General features: G+C 55.4%; 1 protein-coding gene across 5 annotated transcripts in view; it reads right to left on the bottom strand.

Annotated features, from left to right (window-relative positions):
- ELL (elongation factor for RNA polymerase II) overlaps positions 1 to 11,418 on the bottom strand; it is an 81,076-nt gene that overhangs the window by 57,079 nt on the left and 12,579 nt on the right. The gene's annotated exons all lie outside the window — the stretch shown is intronic.

Here is an 11,418-nt window from a genome sequence, read left to right as displayed (position 1 = left end):
GTGCGGCCCGCGCCTGTGCGCCGCAACGGGAGAGGCCACAACAGTGAGAGGCCCACGTAATGCAAAAAAAAAAAAAAGAGAGAGAAAAAAGAGAGTAGACAATAGAGTGACACTAGGAGAGGCTGTTCTGATGGGATGAGCGGGGGCGCTGAGCCGAGACCAGAAGGATGGGAGGTGACAGACCTCAAGGGAGGCCAGACCAGGGAAACAGAGCAGGGAGAGAAGGGCCTAAGCACCCAAAGGGGCGTTGCTTGATCCCACGCACGTGTCAACCACTGCTCTGGGCAGCTGGGGCACAGAACAGGAGCCAGTAAGGAGCAGCAGGAGACCCCAGATGGGAGATGTTGGCCTCTGCCGTTCCTCCTCACTCGTGTCCCCATTAGCTCCCCACTGCAGCTGAGGGAGGAAAGGGGGGTGTGGTCCAAACAGAGAGACCAGCCTTAAGGATGCTGAGCCGGGCAGAGCAGAGTGACGGGGTGGGAAGAGGGGCCGCCAGCGATAGGCAGAGCTGGCAGAAGCCAGGTCCCCTGCATAGCCACTTCCGGGGAGTCTGCACTAGGGTAGGGGATGGGCGGGCTGACCCCGAGTACCTCACCCTGGGCTGTGGGAAAGATCTGGCAGAGGCCAGTGCCTCTGCTGACCTTCTGACCTGAGCCTGGGGTGACAGGGCTCAGGGAGGAGGGCCGAGTAGAGTCCCCTGCACTCTCCAGAAAGGGACTCTCCTTGGCACACCTGCTCCCTGCCCTGACGGCGGGGATTTGCACGCCCCAAAAGACGATGTCAGGCGTGGACAGGCGTGGAGGTGTGGCCTAGTGCATCCTCTACTCAGTGTGACAGCGATGAGCAGAGGACACCCCTTCACGTGGTCCTTCATCTGACACTCCACTCAGTCCCTCGCAACCTCCAGGGAAGGGGCAACTGCTCCCTCCTCACAGAGGGAGAAACTGAGGCTCAGGCCATGCCTGAGCCCCACGACGAGGGAAGGAGGACTCAACCCAGACTGGCCAGGTCCCCACGCAGGTGCCTTTCGGCATCACCAAGCCAAACTTCAGATCTTGACAAACTCGAGCTGCGACGGCCGTGCTTGAGTGTGTGCCACGTGGCATGTTGGAGCAAAGGAGAGCCGTGCATGAGCCCAGGGGTGGTGCAGCCCCTGCCTCACTCAGGAGGACCTCAAGCGCGGACACTGGCTGAGATTCCAAAAGAGGCAGGAGCCTCCTGCAGTGAGCATTCTGTAATCTCAGAGACAATGGAGCCAGAGCAACCTCCAGGCTCAGGAAGCAGCAAAGTCTTCCGAGGGGTGACCCAGGAAAGTGCTGCCTCCACCACTTGGCTGCTCAACAGGCCAAACGTGAGGAGACCCTGCCACGTGCCACACCTATGAGTGACAGAACACGTCTTCCTGGGCTCGAAAATAAATAAAACCAGGTCAGGTGCAAGAAACAACTTTTTTTAAAGTTTCTAGAAGGGTAGTCTGTGTAGGAGACACAGTGAGGCCAGCCTCAGCGACAGGAGGAGCACAGTGGACTCTCAGCGTGGCTGGAATACCGAGTCTTCTAAGCAAGCAAACATCACTCCAGCAACACGAAACCCCTAGAAGGAGAACTCAAGTCTCCTGCCTTCCTACTCAACAACCTCAGGTCAACAAAACCATTTTATCTCAGGCCTGAAATTAGATTTCGGGAGCAGCTTACAATCTGCGCCATCACAGAAGGAGAACCTGGCAGGACTCCAGGCCAGCCGCCTCAGCGGAAGGAGGACCAGAAGGTCTATTTAGGAAAGGAAGACGGAAGTGTCTCGCTGGCACTGACAGTCGCGTGCATCGGCAGTGAGACTGCACAGTACAGTCCAAACGCTTTCCGGACTTCTAGGCTAGGAACACAGAATCAACCAGAGTGAGAGGTCAGGTGAACTTGGGGGCCTTCGGCTGGTCCAGCCTCACATCACCACCACGCTGCCCTGGGGGCTGGGTTAAGGAGAACGTAACATGAAACTCACAGCCTTATGCAGGAATGATAAGCCAAAAGGTTCTAACCCCCTCCAAGGTCCAGGGTCCCCTCCTCCACACCACTCCAAGCCATTCAAACCCAACCCATAGCTGGCGGGGAAGGGCTGGGCATTGCTTGAAAGCTGAGGCAGCACCTGGAGGTTTCCTGTCCTTTCCTTATAGGAGATCAGAGCAGTGCACCTGCCAGGCTTCCACATCAATCAACTGGTCCCAGCAGAGACAGGGAACCAAAGGCTTAAGAACAGGAATGACACACTGGGGCTTTCAACAGCTGCTGGGACTCAAAAGCAAAACTTCTGTCTCAGGGCCCAGAACTAAGATCAGAGGATTCGCTTGCACTTCAGGATCTGCCACTTAAGAGCTGTGTGACCTAAGTAAGACACTTAATCTCTCTGGCTTGGTCACACGGGGCTGTGCTGAAACAACTACAGAACAGCACAAACCGGCTCTGCCACACATGTGACCTCCAGCTCCTTCCTGCCTCTCAGTTTTTGAACGCTGGAAAATAAAGCATTGCAACACTCTTTAAAAAAAAAAAAACAAAAACAATAACCCTGACACAAGGAAGAAGGCAAGGCCAAGAGACCTCCGAGGACCTCCAGAGTGAGGGAAACCACCCTCTAATCAGCTGTGTGGTCAGTTTTCTCATCTGAGAAATGGGAATGACCTTGTTCCTGCCTTTTTCGTCCCCACCAGGGACGGCTGACAGGCCAGACCCAGACAAAGGGAGCACCCCGCCCCCCAAACCAAGGTAACTCTCAGAGCCACGGAACCTTTCCCAAAACTGTATTGATGACCTCAAATAATATTCAACAAAGTGATAACGAGTCAATAATAATAAAAGTAATAATAATAAGTGCTTATTTAAGTAAAACATGACTACTAGCTGCACTCATGTTTCCACATCTGCCATGTACGTGGTGGGTATCTCCATAAGGACCCCGGTGCATGTTCAGCATTTGATTGAACCCCCTTAGATGGTGCTCACCAAGCACTCACCACGCACACATCTGTCATGGATTACTTTAACAGCAGCCCCATCAACCCTCTGGTCATGACATTTGAAATCCTGCAGGTCAAATCCAGTTTTCTCCAAGCAGGACCTGTCAGCAGATTCCTCCTCAAGGAATTGACTCTGTCAAAGGTAGAAATAGGAACCACCCTTGCAGGATGGAGGGATGATGGGGGAATTATGGCTTCCTTCAGGGAAGCAGCTGTGTGTCGGGGCTGATGGATGGCACATCCTCATCCCAGCCAAGGCCAGCATGGCACAGGGGCCCGGACCTCTCAGTGAGCCCTCACTCTGACCCAGGGACAAGCAGTGCCTCCCATGGCCTGGCACAGTGGCCCTAACTGACCACCCCTGCTTCCTGAAGTTGGCGTGGGCTCAAACACTATACATATATGGAATAACTCTGGGAACCAACAGGGGCTATACAGACTAGTATTTTCCAATCCACAAGCACGTTTTTTCCACTAATAAGTCACTGAGGTAAATGGAAGCAAACCCAAGACCCTGGAAAATAGTCTAACAACACAGTCTAAGTGCTTCAAAGTCATTGGCCAGCTGGGTCCACGGTCACACTCAAGCAACTGACAAATGGCCAGATGGTTGCCAACTTTACACATCTGACTTGCCAAAGAAGAGCCTATGAGTAAGTGTCACTCACAGGGACAGCCAGGCCAAAACTGAGGTGATCTTGTTCGGTCAAGAGTGTGGTGGGTCACGGACTTCCCTGGTGGTGTACTGGTCAAGAATCCGCCTACCAATGCAGGGGACACGGGTTTGAGCCCTGGTCTGGGAAGATCCCACGTGCCACGGAGCAAGTAAGCCTGCGAGCCGCAACTACTGAGCCCGTGCGCCACAGCTACTGAAGCCCGCACGCCTAGAGCCCGTGCTCCGCAACAAGAGAAGCCCCCGCAGTGAGAAGCCCGCACACCGCAACGAAGAGTAGCCCCCGCTCACTGCAACTAGAGAAAGCCCACGCGCAGCAATGAAGACCCAATACAACCAAAAATAAATAAAGAAATGAATAAATTTATTTTTTAAAAAAGTGTGTGGTGGGTCACACCTAGGAGAAGAAATGACCACGCTCCAATTCCGTTCTGGAGAGCAGACAGCACTCAGGTGGCACCCAGTGAGAGAGCTGAGGGGGTTAACTGGCGCGGGAATGAGCCCCACTCAAAGACGCACACACACCAAGAGGAAAAGGCGATGAGTGGCACAGACTGAGAAGACGGTACAAGTGGCTAAAATACGTGAGAAGACACTAAGAAAACACAAATGAGAGATACCATTTTTGCCCAGCACTACCACAAAATTAGGAAGAATAAGACAATCTGGTATGCAAAAAGAAGTGGGAAATGTCCTGGGACACGCTCGCAGAGGTGGCATGAAAGGTCAGCTGTTGGGGGCAGTGGGGAACGAGGCACAACCCACAGGACAGCAGAGCCTGGCCCTCCCTTGAGTCTGTGGTCGGGCTGGCCAAGTATCTTGAGCCAGGTGCCAGTTGCTCAGGGGAGCAGATGAGGATGCACTGGAGTCACGGGGCAGGACCTGAGGGGCCTCAGCATTCAGCAGGGTGTGCTCTGTGGGAGTGAGGCACTTCCCACTGGTCTGTCTGACACACCTGGCTGGTGCCTAAGAGCTGGCTGCACCACGTAAGAGCAAAACAAAGTCGGAAACCACTGATCCAGAAAAAGAAGGCCCAATCAAATTCACAGGCTCACGGCAAAGGCCTGGTGTGTGCCAGGCCCTCTCATGCACACTCTGTCCTTGGGGAGCATTCTGGACTCCAGGAGTGTGCTTCTTGGTGGGCAGGAAGGAGGGGAGGCAGCAAGAGCACCGACACTAAAGAGGAGACCTTTTTTCTTTTGGGCCGCGCTGCACAGCTTGTGGGATCTTATTTCCCTGACCAGGGATCAAACCCGGACCCTAGGCAGTGAGGGTGAGGAGTCCTAACCACTGGACCGCCAGGGAATTCCCGAGGAGACTTTCAAAGAAAGGCCTTTGGCTGTCAAGGAGAGAAGGCTGGGGCCTGGGCAGCGGGGTCCCCGGGAGCCCTGTGAATCACACATCGCCGCCCACAGGCGGCCCCCAGCAGCAGTGAGTGGCAACACCACCCAGCTGTTACAAATGAGGGGTTTGTAACAGGTGGCAAAAACTCCATGTTAGGCCACCAAATATCCCAGAGCTCGGTAGGACACGAGTGGCCCCTATCACTGTGGCTGGATATCCCGTTAAGGACCCACACTCCCAGCCAGAGATGAATGAGGGCTCCAGGAAAGCAGCGGACCCAGAGAAGAGACACGGCGACCCTGGGGTGACGGCACAAGAACACACGGCAGGCCCTGTGTCTGTGGGTGCAGAGAGGCTTCCGGGAGCCATGACCACAGAGCTATCTATGCTGACAGAGCGCTTTCCGTGAGTCGTGGGTGTGACAGGAGTGAGTCAGGAGGGGACAGAGGGCATCCCAGGTGAGGGGGGCAAGGGGCACAAACTCCTAGGGAGGGAGGGGTGCAGACCTGCACCAACTGCTCCAGGTGGAGGCACTGGCGACAGTGGTGCTGCAGACCGCTGGGGCAGCCAGAACCCAGGGTGAGCGGGCCTTTGTCAATTCTGCAAATGGGGACCACACCACCACAGAAAACCCTGCAACCAGCCAAATTAGGAGGAAACCTTTAGAGTCAAAAGGTCAAATATCCCCACCAAGGGCATTCCAGGACCCCAAACAGCTGCTTTTTGGGTTTCCCAAAACCCTATCCATGAAGGAAGACAAACAGCAGCAACACCACCGGCCGCATCCCAGATCGCCAGGACAGAGGAGCAGAAACGCAGGCGTGCAGCATGGTCAGTGTTCTGCGAGGAAACTCAATGACCTTCCTCTTTTTGCTTCTGAGCCAACTTAGGGAAGAAGTTCTGGGCCCATAAATGCAGAATCCAAAAGCCCCTACCTGAGGAAAGCATTCAGCAGCCTAGCAAGGTTTGCCAATGCCCAGGAAGGAGCCTGGTCACTGGTAACAATACAGGGCTCCAAGCAAATGCCCCAATGCTGCCATCTGGGGTGATGGTTTTACTTGGTAAAAAGGGAACCCAGCTCAAAAAGAAAAACGTTAAAATTAGCATAACACACCAGGCCCAGACCCGCCACAGAAGAGGTGTTGTGAGCCGCTAGTCTGGAGAGCGCTCTGGCGGCACTGTCCACCCTGGGGCCTGCGCTGCTGCCCCAAGCAACTCCAGAGGGGATTTTATGGTGCTCTGGGAGGGAATACCACTACCCTGGGGTGAGAACTGGGATAAAGCTGGTGAGAAGGAGGTGGCAGAGCTTTTATTTTTGGAAAAGGAATCTGGCTGAGCTGGAGAATGAGGAAGGGAGAGAATCAGACACATGTGACTGAGGAGAGTCCCCCCCACTGAGAACAGTGACAGCCTCCAGGGCAGGGGTCTGCTGAGGGAGCTGAGCTGACGGCATCCTGAACCTGGAGCAGGATGCTGGCCCTTGGAGTGACAGAACAGACTGGGCAGAGTGAGCTGGACAAGGCAACCACACAGGGCCTGCGCCCCTCCTGGACACGGTCCCACCACATGTTCATATGGTACGGTTCACCCTGCTGCTACAGCGTGCCGATGTGGCTCCAGACGCCGGTAGAGGAGCACGCATACCTCACGGGACACGCTGAGTGCTGGGGACACACGGAGGAGCCCTCTGAGCAGAGACTACAAAGATGGGGGAGGGAGAGGCCCATAGAGACCTAGAGGAAAAGTGTTTGAGGCACAGGCATACATGCTGTTTCCTGAAGCTTGTGCCCTGCGGTGCCGTGTGCTGGCCACCCTCCCCAGCACTCTGACCTGTTTGTCTGATCTCGGCACTCTTGGGAGAGGGCCGGGCTTCTTCCTCAGCACAGCCTCCTGGGCCTCCTGGGGTGTAGGCTCTTCCCCACCACCGGCTGTGGCCCCAGGAACTCCACTTTTCCAACAGGTCCCAGCAAATGTTCCTTCTCCAGCAAGCCCTCCTGACCTGTAGGTGGAATTAGAGCCCACGGGACTGTGGTTCTTCACTCAGGACCCACACTGCCCAGCACAGGGCCAGGCACTCCAAAACTGGGATGCCACACCTGGGGCCTGGCTGCAGCCCGGCCTGTCCACCTAAGGACAGGTGCTCTGGGCCAGATGCCTGGGGCTGACCAGGACGCCACATGTCAGCATCCTACTTGCTTACTCCCTGTGGCCAGGGCCTCGCTTGGGCCTCAGAGCCTGGGGAGGACTCACCAGGTGGCTGCAGTGTGCAGAGGACACACACACACTGCTTCATTTCAGGCCCTGGGCAACGGGTGTTCGGCCACCATGCAGAAAGGCTGGGGTGGTGCAGGGGACTGAAGAGAGGCAGGAGGCCAGCCACCCTGTTGAGGGATCTGCCTGCGTGGGCTGACTGACGCCACTCCTGTTCTGTTTTTCAAATGCAGTCTTGTGACTCTCTGAGTTACCAAAATCTCAATGCACATTCTGAGTGAAAACGATGACGTGGGGATCACTGTTCTAAATTTCCCCTAAATTTTCCGCAGACTTCAGGATTCCTCCTGGACGCCGATGTGAAACTGCTGTGCACATCTGATTTCAGTCATGTTCATCTATGACTGGGCCAGAAGGGGAAGCAACTACAGGCTCCAGAATCCTCAATCCCAGCACCCGGTTTTCAAAGCAACAATGCTCTTCCGTCCAGAATTGGCCAGCTTGCTGGCCCACCTGCCAGGCCTAAGGCCAGCTCGGTACCACCCACAAGGTTAATCAATGGCTTAATAAGTAACAACAAAGAACACAAGACCCAACTTTAAACAAACAGAGCTCCCCAGCCTGCATCCTGCCTAAGGCCGGGCAGCATCTGTGCATGAACTGTGTCCCCGCTCACCACCTCTAACGTGCTCTAAGGGCTGTCATGGGAAATGCTATTTACAATGGAACATGCCCACTCTGCTAAGCCCTATACAGCCACCACCGAGTCCGGCCACCAACCTGTCCAGTCGACAGGCTCTAACGGCCCGCAAAGACCCCATAACCTTGAACAGCAGAGGAGCCGGCTAGCCTGAGGTCTATGATGCCTGCACCCAGGAGATCCCTGGCCTATGGCTCCAACAGAGGAGCAAATGCCTACCTTTCAGAGACACCCCAGGCCTTGACTCTTCTGCTAGACAGCTAGGGCTGCAGCATGGAAGGAAGGCACAGACCCCACAACATGACCCCCATCCCACGGGGGGGGTAAACTGTGGTCCAGAGGGTGGTGCCACTGCCCAGCCAGTCCCCTCTCCCCAACCCGTGTCCTGCGCTGCACTCTGCAGCCACCCAGCCCATGCATGGTCAATACCAGTGAGAGTTTAGAAACAATACGGCCGGCCTCCCTACCCCGGCCCTCAGCTGTCTGAGGTACAGAGCTCAGACACCAGGAACCTCTGTACCTAGGCCTGCTGGGTGCCCATATGAACACGGGGCAGTGGGCAGCCTTCCCAGGTCTGCAGGCTGGCTCAAAACCAGCCCCAGCTCAGCCAATTCGAGGTATCCTGCTTCACTGCCCCAGGCCTGGGCCCTGCGTCCTCCAGTGACCTGCTTCAACACCTCAAGTTCGCCCGCCCCCTGAGCTAAGCAACAGCAGGGGGACACCCACTCTGTGTGCTCGCTCTTGAACGGCTGAGCCCCAGGAACAGCACCAGGAGCTCCAAGAAGAGGGCATGGAGGCAGAAGCCACGTCCACTCAGACCAGCCACTCACCAAGGCTGAGCTGTGCCCAGAAGATCACACACTTGGCAATTCCTGTCACACGAAAGCATCCAGGCCTCAGTGAATTCTTACATGAGAGACCAAAACCAGGAGGAAGAGAGGCAGGTGGCACGAACTGTGTGAAGATCCCAGGACAAAGTGCAATCAGAGCCACGGTTCTGGGGCACAGACCCTGGTGAGTCACCTTCAACCCCTGGGGAAAAAGAGGTCCAAAGCCTTGTGCATTTGTGGCATGGCATCAGTCCACCTTCCACTGACAGCCTGTGAGCCTCTCCTTGCACACCCAGGCACTGGCAGACCCCATTCACTGACCCCACTCTCACAGCCCAGGCTCACCTGGGGGGGTCACTAACCTCACCTGCTCAATGACAAGAAGCGACCCTCCCCACAGAGATGCTAGATGGCAGGGCTAAGACCAGGGAGGGCCAGGGGCCACATACCATTAGTCCTACACTGCAGGCCAAACACCACCTCAGAATCCTTCTTAACACAGCTCTGCTTCCTGTCAGGGCAAGCTGGCACGGATCACCACGTCATGTGGCTCTACAAACAAGGCTCTCGACTAGTGGGACCCTGTGCACAGGTAAGGGAGCAAGCATGGGCCTGGTGCCCCCCCAAGAGCAGGCTGGAGACAAGCTGGACATAGGCGACCAGGGCTGGTTGTCCTCATCCCACTAGCCAGGTCCACTGTGAGCTGAGCATATTTTGCTGGAACCAGCAGACATCTGTGAGCATCCAATACCAAAAATAGTACAACCAGAGGAGGTAGGAACACGTTCTTCTAGCTGTGGCCTGCCCCTGCCCCAGACATCTCCCAGCAGTCCCTCCACCCGGGGACGTCCCCAGTGTGATCCCCCTCTGGACCTCCCCCTTCCCTCGAACTTCCCCCTACACCGTCCGCCTGCCCACCCTGCCACAGCTCAACAGTCCCATCCGGTTCTACAAAGGGAGAAACGACATCAGACAACAGCAAAATCATGCCATATCTGCGAACAGAACCCAGAAACGGCGGCCCCTTGGCAGAGGCCTGCCCAAGAAGGTCTTCTCTAGTGTCCAACTCAGAATCATCTACAGATGGCACTTGTCAGAATCTAACTACAGGTAGCACTCATCCAGAGCTGAGAAAGCTCCAAAGGTTCACCGAATGCCAACCCCCAGGCCCCGCCTGAGGACAGCTCACTCCTGGGGAGCAGGAGAGGCCTGCTGCCCGTCGTCTCCACACAAGGGACCCATCTGAAACTACTGTCATCTGGCTATTCCTCATGTCATGAAACACACATTCGAAAACACTGTGGGAACTGACCCCTTACTGGGCACAATCCCCCCTTGGAAGGTGACACCAGCCCCACTGTACACCTGTGGAGCTGAGGCTGAGGGACGAGGAGGACTTCAGCCAGAGCCTGACTCGAATCAGAGGCAGACGCCCACCCTCCCAGCTCGGCCAGGGACACGCACACAGCCCTTCCCACCCAGGCTGCACAGTTATGTTTCCAGAGTTCACCAGAAGGTCACAAATAAAAAGGCCAGGCCCACTAGAAGCTGTGCCAAGCCTGTCACTGTGCCTGAGAAAAGCTGCTCCCAGGAAACCCAGTGACTCACAAGAGGGGCAGGAAGCACTCAGAGTCTCCATGAAATTGGGAGGGCAGGCAGTCCCAGAGTGGACACCCTTGGGTTTGAGGCTCGATTTAATCTACGCTGATGTGACCATGGGCCAACCACCATTCTCTACACATCCCATCCATGAAATGAAGAGGCTGGACAAAAAGGACCCTCTGAAGCATCGGTCTAGCCCTGAGATGCAATGGCAAGCTGTCTGCCAGGGCTCACAGGGCTGCAGGCAACAGCCCAGGGACCAGGGGTCCGAGGCCTGAGCTTTCCCCCAGGACAGCAACAGTCTGCTAAACACACCCATCCCAACACTCCAGACCAGCAACTGTAGGCTTCTTCTGCAAAGAGCCAGAGAGTTAATGTCTCAGGCTTTGAGGGCCAGATAGTCCCTGTTGCAAAAACGCTGCCACTGTTGCAGTGCAAAAGCAGCCATAGACAACACCACTGCGTCCCAATAAAACTTTATTTACAAACACAGGTGGGGGCCAGATTTGGCCCTCATTTTAGACTCTAAGGCTGACACTGAAAAAAGGAACATGCCGTAACAGTGCACTTCTTCAGTGTCCTTATCCGATTCTGTTCACCTAACATGGTGGCAAACTACCGAGGCCTTGGTCTTGGGGGCCGACAGCTACAGCAGCAACACTGGGCACAAGAGACCTCAGATTCTTCAGGGCCAGAAAGAGGGCCCATCAGTTCCACCACTAATCCCACAGGTAAAGGGAGCAGTCAGAAGGGCGATGTGGCACTGGCTCACTGTCAGGACCTTGAGAATGTGGCAGGGAGGGACCCACCATCAAGGGCGAGGCCAAGCTGAGCTTGCCCCCACTCTAGCCCCTGTGAGCTAGGCTGTCCTGACTCAATTCAGTGGGTTTTCCCCTTGTTGGAAGTGTTGCACTGGGACCGTGAAATCACTCCCTCCAGATGTGGGGAGAACCACAAGGTCCACAACAGGAAGCTGAATTTCCCCAAAAAGTCACTGTGTAAAAAAAAAAAAAAAAAAAAAAAAAAAAAAAAAAAGGAGGGGGCTTCC

The sequence above is a fragment of the Physeter macrocephalus genome, unplaced genomic scaffold (genome assembly GCF_002837175.3).
Source record: "Physeter macrocephalus isolate SW-GA unplaced genomic scaffold, ASM283717v5 random_44, whole genome shotgun sequence".
Taxonomy (NCBI): Eukaryota; Metazoa; Chordata; class Mammalia; order Artiodactyla; family Physeteridae; genus Physeter; species Physeter macrocephalus.
Note: the sequence above shows the minus strand (reverse complement) of the source record. Positions and strands in the feature narration are given on the sequence as shown.